Here is a 16,758-nt window from a genome sequence, read left to right as displayed (position 1 = left end):
GACTGTGAGTGTCTGCTGCTGTTCTGCTCAGGAACAGCTTTTGCTTTCCTTTGAGATCTGCTGGGAGCACAATTATGTGTTTCAATCTCTTTGAGCAGAGAATTAATAGCAATAAAGCCCAGAGGTCTTATGGTCGCAGTGCGAGTGCAGGACAGGCAGTTGGGGGGTCCCTGCAATGAGGCAAAACGTCAGGTAAAAAGCATCCTGTCCCTTGGCAATTAGATCATTTGTGAGTACAGCGCATAATTACATGCAATTATAGCAACGGTTTAGAAGAGTGTGGGCCTTGCCCCTCTGCTAGAGGGAAAGCTCATTCCCCATGAAGGATGTTGGGGCAGCCAGGGCATGAGCCGCAGCCAAAGTTTCCTCCTAACTCTAGAGCTGCAACATGCAAACCTGACTTACTGAAGGAATGTGCTTGCCCCCCTCCCAGACCTCTGCACAAAACATTAGGGAAGATGTACAGTTCAAACAATCTCTCTTTACTCTGCAGTGAAGAATCAGGGGGTTTACATTAACTACCTGCTCCACATAGTGTGCTGGGCCCAGTTCAGCTCTGGCTTAAAATTTCTGTGCGAAACCCGGTTCAGGGCCACAGTTAAATTTGTATTGTTTGAATCATGGCTTTGAAGGTGACTGTAGCCTTGTAATTGCTTGGGCATTTGTGGCTGAAAAGCCTAGGCAGCACCCAATGGACAGTACCTGCCTCCAGGGCTGTGGCTGGGACACATGCCCTGGTGTGAGGAAGACCCTGGCCCTGGAGCAAGGGTAAGTGAGACCTAAGGAGAGGTGAAGCAGGAAGACTCCCTCCAGATCTGAAAGTAGAGCTTGTCTTTTACGGTCCCAGGCTTGCTTTTCCATGGCTGTGGGAGTAAAATCTTGAATCCTTCACTCAAGGGAAGCAGAGACCCCTCTCATGGGCCTGTAGGGGAAGGTGCAGGCTGAGGAATGAAGACTTGGTCTCTGGTTTCTCCTGAGGAGTGGCACTTGGTCGACTTCTGGTATCTTTTCTCTTTGGAAACTGAATCCAGCCCTAAATGGCAGAAGACTAAGAGTGACTGAGCACTTATTTCCTGCAACCACATTTTAAAACTGGGTGTCTGAAGACATGCTCTCTGTGTCTATAGTTAGGCACTGAGGAAAGGTGGCTTTGTTTCAGGTAAGCTTGGTATCTGTTGGTGTCTCTAGTGACAGTCTCAGGGAATCAGTACTGGTCATTTATAGTTAGATGTTTTCCAGTGTGTAAACATGCACCTTTAGATGTCAGGAATATGGTAATTTTCTACAGTTCATCAACCAAGTAGGTGGAAGAGGTCTTGCCATTGACTTGGAAAAGCCAAGGAGGTGTGCCACTTTTTGCAGTACAGCCTGTGATTTCCTGCAGATATGTCCTGCAGACAGTCTGCGAGATTTGAGGTGGTTTAGCCTGGAGAAGAGAAGATTCTAGGGAGACCTTATAGCAGCCTTCTGGTCTCTAAAGAGAGAATTTAAGAAATTCTCCTTCAAGAAAGCTGGAGAGGGACTTTTTACAAGGGCATGTTAGGAAGAAGTTCTTCACTGAGAAGGTGGCACAGGTTGCCCAGAGGAGCTGTGGCTGCCCCATCCCTGGCAGTGTTCAAGGGCAGGTTGGATGGGGCTTGGAGCAACATGGTCTAGTGGAAGGTGTCCCTGCCCATGGCAGGGGGTTTGGAACTGGGTGATCCTTAAGGTGCCTTTTGACCCAGACCATTCTATAATTCTGTGATTCTATGATTCTATGAAAGCTGACTGCTAAGAAAGTTCTGCAAGGGGAAAAGTGCTGAAGGAAAACCAGCAGGGGCTGATGAAACAGCTAAACTGTGTGACACACGGAGACTTGGGTGTGATACAGTAAATGCTGCCCTTTGGAAGGAGCCTGTGTGTCTGGACAGGAGTGTGAAAAGGCAGGGGTTGCATGGTTGTGAGACTCATAAAGAGCTTTACCTTTTCATTTCTAATCATCATTTTAACGAATTCAGTGGCACTCTCCTTGTTGGTTCCCTTTCTCCCAGCACACCCAAATGAGAAGCCTAAATGCAATCATGGGATTGTCATTGCCCCCATGATTAAGAAACTCTCAGCCCCTGAGCAGAAGTGACTGTGTCACATTTGTTCATACCCTTAGTGCAGGCACAACTGTGTTGAATTAAATACTGCTTAAATCAATTTTGCCCTATAAATAAAAGCTGTGTGCAAAGTTAACATCTTTGCAGTGTTCATTTAAGCAGCTAAATGGTGTTCAAAACCAATGTAAATGTGTGCATACCTGTGATATCATTAGTGTAGATTTTCTAATCTAGAAGCAATGTATAAAGAATGTAAATGTTATACCTGTCTCTGTCCTTTTTGATTTCCTTCCCAGGTAGAGCAGTTTTTCTGTGGTCCTAGCTGAGCTCTCAGCTTCCCAGGAGCAAGACGCGAAGGTCCTTGGCAATAGCCTGAGGTTTTTCAACTTGGGTAAGGAGCTGTGCATTTGGTCCTTTTTCCTTGGGTGAATGTGGGGATGTTCTATACAGTGTCTACTTTCTTCAGAAAGCTGTAGAAAAGAGTGTGGTTTAACCCCAACCAGTAGCTAAGCCCCACAGAGCTGCTCGCTCACTGCCCCCCGGTGGGATGGGGGAGAGAATCAGAAGGGTAAAAGTTAAACCCCGTGGTTTGAGATAAAGACAGTTCAAGGTAAAGAAAAAGCCACTCATGAAGAGGAAAACAAGGAATTCATTCACCACTTCCCATAGACAGGCAGAGGTCAAGCCACCTCAAGGAGGGCAGTGCTCCACCACATGTAATGGTTACTTGGGAAGGCAAACCCCACCACTCCAAACATCCACCTCTTTCCTTCCCCCAGCTTCATATGCTGAGCATGACATCATATGGTATAAGTATCCCTTCTGTCAGTTTGGGTCAGCTGTCCTGGCTGTGTCCCCCTCCAACTTCTTGTGCACCCCCAGCCACTCACTGGTGGTGTGAGGAGCAGAAAAAGGCCTTCACTCTGTGTAAGCACAGCTCAGCAGTGAGGAAAACATCTCTGAATTATCAACACTGTTTCTAGCACAAAACCCAAACATAGCCCCATGCTAGCCTCTATGAAGATAATTAACTCTGTCCCAGACAAAACCAGCACAGAAAGCTTTACTGAAAGATGCAGACATATATCAGACACACCATCACCATATTATATCTATTTAAAAGTACATTTTTGTCTGAGGATTTGAAGAACAAGAGGAATAGGCTGGCCACTCTCTGCAGCTACAAGGTACCAGCAAAGTACTTGCCACCCTGAACAACTTAAAAAGAAAATCCCAAATTCTCCCTTATTTTGGGATGTTTGGACAGTGGGGAAAAGCTGGCTGCCTTTCCTGGCTCATAGGCACAGCTTTCATTCTTGCCAACCTTTCTCCATGGGCAAAATGTACCGTCTCACTTCTCTTTTTGGTGGGCAGTGGGGCAATGCAGTATCAGGTGGGACTCGCTTTCGGTCAGTGGGTGCCTCGGGGCATGGCTGGGGACCAAAGCATGGCCTGTGTTCAGCCTTAGCCAGCATCATGCGCTTTTCCACACAGCTGGTGCCTCCAATGTAATATGCCACTGGCTGTCAAAATGAAAAATAGCTGCAGTGCTTCTCGGCAATGACAACCTGCCCTGTCTTCTCCTTCCCTTAATGGGGAGTTGGGAGACAATAAAAAATGATTTTATGAAGCTAGTAAAAAGTAAAAAAAAAATAATAAAAAAAATTGGGGCAAACTTTGCCTTGCTAATTCCATCTCTGGAAAATTAGGAGATGTATTAAAAGTGATTGCTGTAAAGAGGTTGTCTGTGGCTGCAGACTCTGATTGCCATGTAGTCTGCAATGTGTTTATTTAATTTCCATCCAGAAAAAGCTGTGGATGCCTGCATGACAGCATCCTCAGTTTTCTGCAGTGTTAAACAAGCCGGGGTGCTACTGACCAGAGGTCCCTAAACTGAAACAGCTTAAGGGGAAAGGGTTTTTGAGGGAAGTTCTTTGGCATCTTCAGAAAATTCAGCTGCTGGATGCTTTTAGGGACACTTCGAATTAGGGACCTGCTCTATGGAATTTTTACTTCCATCTGGACTTTGCTTTGCTTTTCTGTTTGTAAATAAGACCCTTATCAGCAGAGGGATTTAGCAAAGATAAACAGATTTGTTATTAAATCCCTCAGAAATCATGCCAGAGGTACAGAAAATAAACAGGAAGTATTTGGGCACTCTGCAGAGGAGCAAAGCAGGATTTAATAGACACCATGGAGACTTTGGAGGACAGACTGCAGCTTGGAAGGACAGATAGGAAAGGGCACAGGAAAACTAAGCGGAGAAAACAGGGGTTAAATTTTGCAGTAAATACCAAGGAAGGCTGTTCTTCATCTGATGTTCAGGAGGAAGCAAGGCGAAGATTTATTGAATGAGTTTGGAGATAGATAAAGAGGAAAAAGAGGAGGGTGTCAAGAGGGAGGTTGTTACAGCCCACTTGGTCGGAAGGGGGATGCTTGGGAAGGTAATGTGTGAACATCTGCTAAGCAGTCACTCACCAGCAATGAAGGACTCCACCTACTCCCTGCCATGGGCGGATCAGTCCCCAAGAGGGGCACAGGCTCAGTGTGCCCAGGGACACCGGGGACATACAGCAGAAAACAATCCAAAGGCATTGGTGGCTGGAAGCTGGACAGTGCTGTCTGAGGGCAAACTGCGCCCCATGGTGTATTTGCCTCTGATGTTCACAGCTTGGTGAAGCATCAGATGGAGAAATGCAGCCAGCTGGAGAGCCATGTGTCCAGTTAATATATTAGATGAGGGAGTTCAGAGGTGGCCTGCAGGAATGACAGCTTATACAGCTAAGGTCTCCCCTGAGCAGAAGGGTTTGGGACTTCTGAATCGTGATTTGGCAGCCAGACGTGGTATGTCATCTGCTCTGTATTGAATTCCATTAAAATGCTGAGCATCAACTCCCCTTCATAGCCACTGGAAATAAAGCAAAAAACCTGGGATAACTGGCGACAAGGCATGTCTATTGCCAATATAGTAGTTTCTGACTGTAAAGATTGTTTTGCACTGAAACAAGTTGCCTAGAGAAGATGCTGCATGGGGAGCTCAGTAGGACAGAGCCTGTCAGTATACATCCACTCATGCAGGACAAGGGTGGACTAGCAAAGGAGCTGCAGCCCTTCTAGGACCCATGTTTCCATCATGCCAACAAGTTATGGACTTTTTAAAGTGTCTCAGGAAGAACAGCAGCATCCCAGTTGGAGAGCACACAGAAAATAAAACCTGGGTGCTGAAAGTAAGATAAATTGTGGAGATGTGCTGTTTGCTGGGCTGTCTGCACTCACAGAGTTACAGGCCACGTTGTCACAGGTGAAGGAGGTGGCACAATTTAAGTTACTTTTTTTCTGGGATGCTGGGGTGTGGACTGAACCTGGAATATTAAAATATGCATTGAGAAAACACAGTTAGTTGTAAACTGAGGAGCATATTGAATGGACAGCGTTCTTTGATTTATAAAGGCAGTAGTCTGACAAAGCCAAGATTAATCTTTAAATGACTTAAATATGATAAAAGCATGTAAGTGTGAAGTCAAATTAAGGAGGTAAAATTCTAATGGGAAATACATAGGGAAACAGGGGTATTCAAAGTGATTACTGGAAGACTATATCCATTTGGGAGTTGGGGAAACACATCCAAATGGTGTTGACAGGTTGGAAAGGGTTCAGAGAGGACCTGCCAGGTTACTATCAGTTCCTGAGGTCAAAAATCTTGTCTCCCTCTGAAAGATGTGAAGAAGTTCAACCTATTTATTTTAGGAAAGGCAAGGTTGAAATCACAGTCCTCAAATGTCCACAAAGGGAAATGTTCTCAGTAGCTGCAAGTCTGGGCAGACAAAGGCAAAACAAAACACAGCGGACAGGGACTAAAGCTGAGGAAATCCAGTCCAAAAGGTTCTTGTTTTCAAAAGCATGTGGCATTCTTTTCCTGAATTGTGAAACAATTTAGCAGGGGAAGTGATAGTGTCTTTCCAGTCAGGCTTTGTCTAAAGGACACTCTATGGTTCTTCATCTGGTTACTTAAAGGCTGTGCTGTATGACAGGTCAGGCAAGACGACTGTGTGGTTCGATCTAGTCTGTGGATCATGATTTTATGTCATTTGTGTTGTTATTGCGATTAAAGCACAACACGAGCAATTAAGCTCAGGATGTCTTCCTGTCAATGGATGTCATTGCAGTGAGCAAACATCTGGTGTTCAAGAGCAAAGAGGTGAAGTGCACAATGCCCCACGCAGAACAGTTGCAATGGTATTAATTGCACTCTCCTTCCAGGGCTTTTGAAGCTAGGGATTGCTGAAGGAGTCAACAGAGGCATCTGCTAGCTCACCAGTGAGCCTGTGAAGCTCCCACCTGTGTCTTGCTTGGTAAAAGAACCTCTGTGGGCTTTTGTTGCAGGGTTCCCATGGTTTAGACCATTTCAGCTGGCTGTCCCTCCCTGCCAGAGCTCATCCCGTGCCAGGGCTGCTCCATCTGAGGGAGGTCAAGAGAGCAGCAAGTCTGTGATAAGGGCAGGACTCAAATTAATAAATGAAGATGGTGAGGTGCATTTGTCTTTCACATCTAGTCACCCATGTTAATCTGTTCTAATTGCATTAGAGGGAATGAACAGGCAACAGAGCTGATGTTTGCTGAGGCCGGTGCTTGTAGCAGCTCTGAGCATCTGCTGGGAGAATTCACCAGGTCAGCTGTGCTGAAGGCGAGGAGTCTCTCTCAAGAGAAAGCAGATACCATATATACACATGTGTACATTAGATTAGTGACAGGGTATGTACACATACATATGTATTCATACATGCTTTCAAGAAAGCCCCCATGAACTGGTCTGCAAAAGCCTGTGAGACTGGTTTAAAAAAGATGACTTTTAACTTTTGTGATAACTCTTGTGCTCTCTGCATTGAACCATCAGGGTTTGAGGAGGTAATGACTCCAAAACTGGTGCCTTGGGCAGCAGCTTTCTGGGTCCCCCTTCGAAGGGGAAGATGCTGGGAAAACAGGCAACTCCAGAGCCTGTCTCTTGGGGTGAGTGTGGGTCATGGGTGCATCAGGGCTGGTCCTGGGCTGGCTCATGAACGCTGACCTGTGTAGGAAGGGTGGGTTGTAATGTAATCTGACAGGTGAAGAGCTTGTCCTGGCCTCATCTTCCTCTGGTCCTCTCTCCCTCCCCTCCCCTGCTCCCTTTTTCAGCCACCTTCCTGTTCCATTCTCTGGTCCCACAGAAAAGCATCAGCCTTTTCTTTCTGGAGGAGCTGGTTGGCAGCCCCAACCCTGCAGCTGTAGCAGTATCCACAGGCTGCAGCCATGGAAAGCTTCTTTTTTAAGGCACGGCTCCCCCAGAGGAGTTGTGGAAGTGGGAGACCTGCATCTGTCTCATTTTCTCAGCCCTGTTTTAAGGGGTCCCAAATTTTGGCCAGCCTGAGTGCATGGCAAGCAGGATGCTCTTGGTGCTATTGTCCAGTGAGGGGAAGAGAAGCAAACCAGGTGCCACAGGTGGAATGTTGCAGGCTTCTGAGGCGATGGGATTGTCCCTCCTAATAGATTAATTGCTTGTCATTGCTGTGTTGTTTTCCAGGTTGTTGTTGGCTTTTTTTCCACTATTCCCCACTTAACTTTTAGGCTTCCCTTCTGCCAGTGGATTTTGAAAATATACTTACAGTATGCCAGGCCTCATCCCTAGGGAAGCGCTAAATGGGAGTTAACAATTAACATCTATTTCCAAGCCCCTGATAAAAAAGCGTTGACACTCTGCCTGCTGTTAGGTGCAGCGCAATAGGCACGGAGCTGTCATTACTTACCTCCCGCTCACTAATTAGTCTCCTACATGTGACTGGAGTGTACACACACGTGGTGGCCATCCCCATGTGCCTGCTCTGTTTGGTGCTGTTCCTCCCAAGGTGAGGGTCTGGAACCTCTTCCCAAAGTGCCTCTGTGCTGGCAAAGGATGAATTGTGGGGGCAGAGCATCCTGAAGAAGGACAAGTACCCACTGGCACAGCTCAGCAAGCAGTAAAACTCACAACCCAAGCACAGAGAAATGCTTTTAATTTAAACGTACAGTTCTTTAGTCAGGAGAGAAATCTCAGAGAGAGACACGGTGGCCCAGCTTTAAAGCTTTAAAGCCCTGCCTGTGCTTTAACCCATCTAATATAAGAGGGCAGCACAGCTTTCTGTTGCAAGAGGGGGGATTCCCCCACAAAGAGTGGTAGCCCTGTGTAGCAGAAATCTCTCCTTTTGGTGCTTTTTGCTGGATTTCAATGACACTAACTCCTACTGAGTCCTGCCTGAGATAATGCTGCTGGATAGGAAATTGCCTATAAAATGCTCATCCTTTGAGTGCCCAATCTGGAGACTTAACTTTTTTTAGGAGAGAGATGGAGGGACAGTTGTTCATTTCCTCAACATATTTATTTAACATTAAAGTGTTGGAGATATATATCTCTGAGAAGGCATCCATCCGACAGTCAGTAAAATCCCTGATGGTCTCCCCCAGTGTTGAACAGAAAGTGTTGCTCTCTGCGCATCGAAGCCAACACAAATCAGTGCAAACAATCAAGTCATTAGCAAAGGCTGAGAATGCCAGTAGTCCCAGTATTAAGCCTTCTGGTGCTCTCCCTTGGATCGTCTGACTTGATTGCGTCCTGTTACACTTGCAATCTGCTTTCTGTTATCAGCAGATAGGCTGGCAGCCGCTTAAGTTCTCATTTAGAAACATCCAAGAGTGGTTGGGTTTGGGATTTATTTTTTTTATCCTGGCTTTTTCTCTTGCTCCAACAAGAACATCGTGGTTCCCAGAGAGCAGCCTGAGGAAAGGCTTCATCTCTCATGGGGCTGAGCACTAGCAGCCTGATTTTGGGCTGGTGTATCCCACAGCAAGGGCAGCCAGGATGGAGGTGAGCCTTGCTGTGTGCTGGGGACATCAGCCTGCTGGTCCTACCTGTCTCTTCATCCTCATCCTCTGTCCCTGCCCCTTATTGGGTTTGTTTTCCAAGGAGACATGGGTGAAGGTGATGCTGGTGTTCCCATAGCCTGTGGAGGCTCAAACCTGTTTTGAGGGGTTTTGTGGCCTGAGGGAGCAGCACGGGGGACACAGGAAGAGCTCACTGTCATGGAGCTGAAGTTTGGGTCAGGCATGAAGATAATCTTTCTGGTAGAGAGAGGTGAAGCAAGCTGCTGTTTAATATGAACAGGGAGCTCGTTCCCCCTCAAACTCTTCCACTCCCAACACAGAACAAGGGAGAATAGGAGAGCCCCTCTTCCTGGCAGCCTCTCCTTCATGCAGACCTGGCCCTTGTTGGCACATCCTAGAGCTATGATGAGCCGCTAGCCAAGCAGAGAGGGAATTCTCCGAGCCACCCTGCCCTCCTCCTCATCCCCTCCGGCTTGGGAGGGCAGCCTGGAGGAAACACTGAGTGCTGGAGACGCTTCAAAGCGCCGGCTCCCAGAGCTGCTGTTCATCCTTATGGAAGATTTCCCTTTGCAAGCCTCCCCTGGCTGCCCGAGGTGTGAAGCTGCTGGCTGCTGCCTGAACTGCTCAGTGCCTGCCATTTCGGCATCCTCAGGCGTGAAACGCTGCTGGGGGTGTCAGCTACTGCTGCAGCCTGTGGTAGTGTTAAGCATTAATTCATTTATGCCATTTAACTATAGGCAAGGCAGTTTAAAAGGCTTTAAAATGTGTAGGAACATAAATTCTGCCCCCCTGGTGCTTGTGTGTAAGTCTCTCTCTCTCTCATTTGCACAGCTATGAAGATGTCAGGAGGTTTCCTGCAGGGATTTGGCTGGGATGCTGGCCCTGAGGCCAGCTTTTGCGTCCCTGTATCTGCTTTGCAGGAGGGATCTGCATTCATGGGCAACCTTCATACAAATGCCATCTGCCCGATTCCTGCTTTTGGGAAAACTTGTCCCATAGGAATGTTTCTTAATTTTCAGTTGTGGCTCCACAATGTGGTGAACTGTGACCACCTCCTCTGAAAGTGTCTTTTCAGCATGGAAAACCTGGCATAACTATCTGTGTACAGATCGTTAGCGCAGTGTGAGCAAAATAATTTGTCCAGCAAAGTTTAGCTCCTTGGTGTTACTTTACACACCAAAATCTATGTAAGCAAATAAAACCTGACAGCTCCACTTTTGTCTGTAATGAACCACAGTAATCCTATTGACTGCCTCCTGAGAGAGGGCTGCACACATCCCTAGCCAAGAAGGGCCACATCATTGGATGTGGCTGGCTCCTGCTGCAGGACTTGAGGGATGCTTTGGTGAGCATATTTCCTCCTTGGAAGACACCTTTTCTTGGAGGGGTCAGGGAAGTCACAGAGGCAGATACACCCAGGTAGCACTGCATCCTTTGGTGTGAGAACCGTCCTCTCTCACTCCTTCAGCTCTGTGCACTGGGTGGACCTGGCCTGGCGGCTGGTCGCCATGTACATGGTAGGATGGAGAACTGTGGGTTGATTTGGATTAATCTCGTCTGCCAAAGAAGGTCTCAAGGGAGGATGAGTGCACAAATAAGTTGGGCTTGCTTAATCATTGAATAGTTAGGGTTGAAAGGACCTTAAGATCACCCAGTTCCAACCCCCCTGCCATGAGCAGGGACACCTTACACTAAACCATGGCACCCAAGGCTGTGTCCAACCTGGCCTTGAACACCACCAGGGATGGAGCATTCACAACTTCCCTGAGCAACCAGTTCCAGTGCTTCACCACTCTCACAGTAAAGAACTTCCTCCTTATATCCAACTGAAACTTCCCCTGTTTAAGTTTTAACCTGTTACCTCTTGTCCTATCACTATAGTCCCTAATAAATAGTCCATCCCCAGCATCCCTATAGGCCTCCTTCAGATACTGGAAGGCTGCTATGAGGTCTCCAGGAGGAACAGCCCCAACTTTCTCAGCCTATCTTCATATGGGAGGTGCTCCAGTCCCCTGATCATCCTCGTGACCCTCCTCTGGACTTGTTCCAACAGTTCACAGAATCACAGAATCCCAAGGGTTGGAAGGGACCTCAAAAGATCATCTAGTCCAATCCCCCTGCAAGAGCAGGGTAACCTATGTCCTTTTTATGTTGAGGACACCAGAACTGCACACAATACTCCAGCTGAGGTCTCACAAGAGCAGAGTAGGCTGTTGACCACAGCTCTTTGCATGTGGCCATCCAGCCAGTTCTTTATCCACCAAGTGGTCCATCTATCAAATTGATGTCTCTCCAATTTAGAGACAAGAATGTCATGTGGGACAGTGTCGAACGCTTTGCACAAGTCCAGGTAGATGACATCAACTGCTCCACCCCTGTCCATCAGTTCCATAGCCCCATCATAGAAGGCCACCACATTGGTCAGGCAGGATTTCCCCTTAGTGAAGCCATGCTGGCTGTCACCAAGCTCCTTGTTGTTTTTCATGTGCCCTAGCATGCCTTCCAGGAGAATCTGCTCCCAGATTTTGCCAGGCACAGAGGTGAGACTGACTGCTCTGTAATTCCCCGTGTCATCCATTTTCCCCTTCTTGAAAATGGGGGTTATATTTCCCTTTTTCCAGTCATCAGGAACTTCACCTGTCTGCCATGATTTTTCAAATATGATGGACAGTGGCTTTGCAACTTCATTTGCCAGCTCCTTCAGGACCCGTGGATGGATTTCATCAGGTCCCATGGACTTGTGTACGTTCAGGTTCTTAAGATGGTCTTGAACCAGATCCTCTCCTACAGTGGGCCCAAGGTCTTCATTCTCACAGTCCCTGTGTCCACCTTCCAAGACTTGGGTGGTGTGGTCAGAGCATTTGCCAGTGAAGACTGAGGCAAAGAAGTCATTAAGAACTTCAGCCTTCTCCAAATCCAGGATAGCCAGTTCTACTGATAGCTTCCAGAGGGGGCCTACATTGTCCCTAGTCTGTCTTTTACCTGCAACCTATAGAATCCCTTCCTGTTATCTTTCACATCCCTGGCCAAGTTTAATTCTAACTGGGCCTTAGCTTTCCTAACCTGGTCTCTAGCTTCCCAGACAATATCCCTGTATTCTTCCCAGGCCGCCTGTCCTTGCTTCCAACTTTCGTAAGCCTCCTTTTTCCCTTCAAGTATCCTGAGCAGCTCCTTACCCATCCAAGGAGGTCTCCTGACCCTCCTGCTGCACTTCCTTCTAGTCGGGATGCAACACTCCTGAGCTTGTAGCAGGTGATCCTTGAACATCAACCAAGATTCTTGGGCCCCCCTGCCCTCTAGGGCTATATCCCATGGAACCTTACTAAGCATGTTCCTGAAGAGCCCAAAGTCTGCTCTCTTGTAGTCCAGGGCAGTGAGCTTACTGCACGCTCTTCTCACTGTCCTGAGGACCTTGAACTCGACCATCTCATGATCGCTGCAACCAAGGCTGCCCTGGAGCATCACATTTCCAACCAGCCCCTTCCCTGTTGGTGAGCACGAGGTCAAGCAGGGCCCCTCTCCTTGTCAGCTCCTCTATTACTTGCAGAAGGAAGTTGTCTTCCACACAATCGAGGAACCTCCTGGATTGCTTGTGTCAGGTCATACCATCCCTCCAACAGATATCAGGGTGATTGAAGTCCCCCATGAGAACAAGGGCCAGTGAGCATGAGGCTTTTCCTATTTGTCTGTAGAGTTCTTCATCCACACGTTCCTCTTGATCAGGCAGTCTGTAACAGATCCCCACAGTAATGTCCCCCATAGCTGTTCTCCCTTTAACCCTGACCCACAACTCTCTGTTGACTGCTCACCTGTCCCCAGACAGAGTTCCACACTCCCCAGCCTTTCCCTAACATAAATAGCAACTTCCCCTCCCCACCTGCTGGGTCTGTCTTCTCTGAAGAGCCTGTAACTTTCCATTCCAACACTCCAGTCACAGGAGCCATCCCACCATGTTTCTGTGATACCAGTGACCATAATCCCAGGGAGACACCCCCTAAAAATCCTCATGCAGATATAGAGAACCTAGGAGAACCAAAAGGCATTTTGGTAGACGCTCTGAGATGCTCCAGGAGCAAGGTCAGGGCCACCAGTTAAAACCAGGCTGAGGACTTCAAAATACAGCCTCAATGTGCTTTTACTTGATCAGCCCACAAACCTCCTGCAGGGTAAGCCTCTTCATACCTCTGGTACATGGAAACATGGGAAGCAGTTTTGATCTTCCAGCTTATGGAAAATCAGTTGGGGTGCAGTGTACAGGGAGGCCAGTCCCACCTGGAATTGGCAGAGCCCCCATCTTTATGAATGTGACTATGTTGCTTTTGCCCAAAGCAGAAGGTGGGCATCCTTTGCCCCATGTGCTCTGATACCAACAAGCCCAATCATCGGTGACATCAAGGAAGAAATGTCTGCTATTTTTAGGAAGGCAGCATAGGGAGGAAACTGGAAAGGAAAAGGAAAAGCTGCAGAAGTCCCTGCCTATGGCAGAGGGGTTGGAACTGGATGATCTTAAGGGTGTTTCCAACCCAAACCATTTTGTGATTCTAAGTTAGATGACTTTCCTCCAGGAAAGCAGCAAAGAACCTCTTTTGCTGTCAGTACTGCAGCATCCCAGTGCTGGCAGGAGAGATGTGGGCCCAGGGATGTGCTCCAGGGAGGGGCTCCCTTTCCTTCCCTCCCTCTTCCAGTTTTGCATGAGGATGACAGCAGTGACAGCAGCACCTGTTTGTCCTTCCTGCAGCAGCTCTTTTAGGAGGAAAATGTGATTGAGCCATCAGGAGGGAATGGTTGCATGCTTGGAGCCTTGGCAATGGGTAACCTTAAGCAAGAAAAGTGTATATATAGATGTATATGAAAATATGTGTGTACGTATGTGCACAATTTTAGCTGGAACCGGGGGGGGGGGGGGGGGGGGGGGGCGGGGGCAGGGGAAGGTTGTTGCCTGGATCCTCCCTCAGTGTTTCCCTTTCCCTTCTCTCTGGGCTTCCTTCCCCTGCCCTGTGAGAGACCAGAGCTCCTGCATATCTCTCCCCACTCCCTTCCCATTGCCTTGTGTTTTTGCTGGGTTGAGAGGGTTGCTGGTGGTGCTCTCCCTGCTGCAGCTGAACATCTGGCTGTGTGGGCAGGTGGGGGGCTTCACACCTGCAGTTGCTCCTAGAGGCCAGGTTTGTTCCTTGCAGCATCTGTTTGGGGAGGAAATGGCACACGTGTATACAGAGAGATAAACACACACCCATGTATATGCAGCATTTATACACCAAAACATTTATTGGTGACCAAGGTCTGACTCAGTGACAGCAGGAGACGAAATGGGCCACATCCCCCACCACCCCTGGCTCCTTCCGTCCCTTCTTCCCTCCAGCGGGTTCATGATAGTCCCATCTGGTCTGCAGGCTCAGGGGCTCAGCAGCATTGCTGGTTGTCACTGGCTGCTTCCCATGGCATGTGGCTGACACTCCTGTGAGTCAGTGCAGGTGGCAGATGATTCATCTGCAGCATCAGTACGATGCTCTTCTGCACGGTCTCACGTTCAATGGGGTTTTTTTCTATTTTTATGGTTTTCTTCAATGCCCAGATGATTCATCTCCTCGTGACAGCGCTTCAAAAGCACCCGTCCCAGAGGTACTGTCTTCTGTGGTCGGTCTTCTAGGAAAATCATGCCACCACTTCCCTCCCACCATGCTGATCAGCACCGTCTGGGCTTTTTGCACTCTTTACTTTCTGCTTTCCTCTTGTCTTACAGATGGGGTTATGTGGTGTCCAGATAGCATTAGCTATTCATGAGTAACCATCTTCCTTCCCATCTCATCCCCAGTATTTTAGGAGGGCAGTTATTACCACAGCATCTTCCAGTCTCACTCATTCAGGATGTGGCTGAAGCTGCTGTGATGGTTTGCCTGAAAATGTCACACTATCAGAAGAGTCTCCCCAGATGCCTCTCCTTGGAGTGAGCGGGCACTATGAAGTCCCTCTATGAAGGAAACCAAAACACCCACCTGGAGTGACAAAGCACATACTCAGCTTTCAGTTGTCAGCAATAAAGCTAGTTAGATATTGGTCCTTTGCTGTACTTGTTGGCCCATGAGGTGATGAGAAAGAGCTGCTGGACTTAACAAGAGTGGGGGGCATGAGGGCTTTAAACTGGGTGTTTGCAAGCATTAGCTGGAGATGATGGGAGATGAGCAGATGGACATCAAATAGCCATGAGATCGGTCCAGAGGGTGAGAGAACTTTGAAGGCAGACATATATCCAGAGGAAAGAAGGAAATATCCCTACAGATGTGGGGGCCAGCGAGGGAGAGGAGGGAAATTCCAGCCCCTGCATGGATGTGGCAGAGACAGTGTGGGTTTGTGGTTTAGATTTTGACTTCAGCACTTCTTGAAAAACGAGAAATAGATTCTCAGAATACTCTAGCAGGTGCAGAATGGGTCCTCACCATAGATATGTTTTCAATGCTTGTGTGTGGCCCCACTGAAGGCAAGAGTGCTGTAAAAAGCCTGCCTTTCTAATTGAATGTGTGTGTAGATGGAGAAGGTGCAATCTAAGATAATTAATGCTAATTAATTATTACATGGTCAAATGAGCAGGAAATGCACATGGAAACTAAAAATAATTAATTATATGAAAATAGAATAATTGCTTGTGTGTTCAGATACACATTTACCTGGGAAGCATATACTCAGCATTCTAAAAAGGGTTACTACAGGGGAAAAAGAAGCTGTGAAGAGAAAACATTTCCTAAAATACTCTCTGCTGCATATTAAAAAAAACCCCAAGGCTAGCTGAAGTTAAGAAAAAGAGACTGATTTCAGTATCACTCACCTTCAAAGGGGAAAATATTGACATCACAGAGCCTACTGCACTCTCACCATACAAATACAACCGGCCTGTGAATGTAAGCATTGTTGGAAAAAACACAGAGAAGACTAAATCTTGCTGACTGTCCTCAGGGTGTGCAGTGCTCTGTTGTGCCACCTGTTGCAGTGAGGCTGGAGAAAGCAAGATGGGAAGGCTGGTGGGTGAGTGACTGAAACCCGTGGGATGGGAGGGTGCAGAGGCAAACTGATGGTTTTTACATCTGACCCATCTTGGCATGCATAACCCATGCAGCTGCATGCAGACAGGCTGGTTTCCTTACAGATATAAAAGTACTCACTTAGAAAGGCTCTAGAGCTACCAGGATCCAGGTGGGTTTCCTATATAGCTTTTCCCCTGTCAGTTCCCCAGCCATAGTGCATAGTGAAATGCTCTTCCTCAGCAGCCAAGGCAGGGCTTGATGCTGGTGGAGGCAGGGAGAGATGGTGGCTGCAGCCTGGGAATCTGGGGTTCCTCAGACTGACCTGTGGGGTCACCTCCCTAGTCTCCACATGCTGTTGTACACCAGGTGTGTGGCATTGCATTGCTGAGCAGATACATTGCCTTTGTCAAGCACCACCTCCAGGGTTACTGGTGGGATGTATGGGACAGTCCATGATGGAAAATGCACAAGTATGTCTGTCCAGGGAGCCTGAGGTGTGGAGGCAACAACACTTGATAAATAAATTCCAGCTCCTGTGAGAGAGATTTAAATTATAGGCAAACATTCTCACTTTCTCCTTCCTCCTCATCCAAGGATTCTGATTTTAGATGTTCTAATGGAAAAGCAAGCTTACCAAATGTTCGCAAAAATATTTCTTAGTGGAAAATCTGATTTTATCCTAAAACTGTGTTTGATTCAGAAATTCATCCTAACCCTTGTCTGAAGACTTGCAGTGCCAAGACACGTGTCTATCTATCTGCTTACAC

Source organism: Melopsittacus undulatus, chromosome 7 (genome assembly GCF_012275295.1).
Source record: "Melopsittacus undulatus isolate bMelUnd1 chromosome 7, bMelUnd1.mat.Z, whole genome shotgun sequence".
In the NCBI taxonomy this organism is placed as follows: domain Eukaryota; kingdom Metazoa; phylum Chordata; class Aves; order Psittaciformes; family Psittaculidae; genus Melopsittacus; species Melopsittacus undulatus.
The sequence above is the reverse complement of the archived record's forward strand: the minus strand, read 5'-3'. Positions refer to the sequence as shown.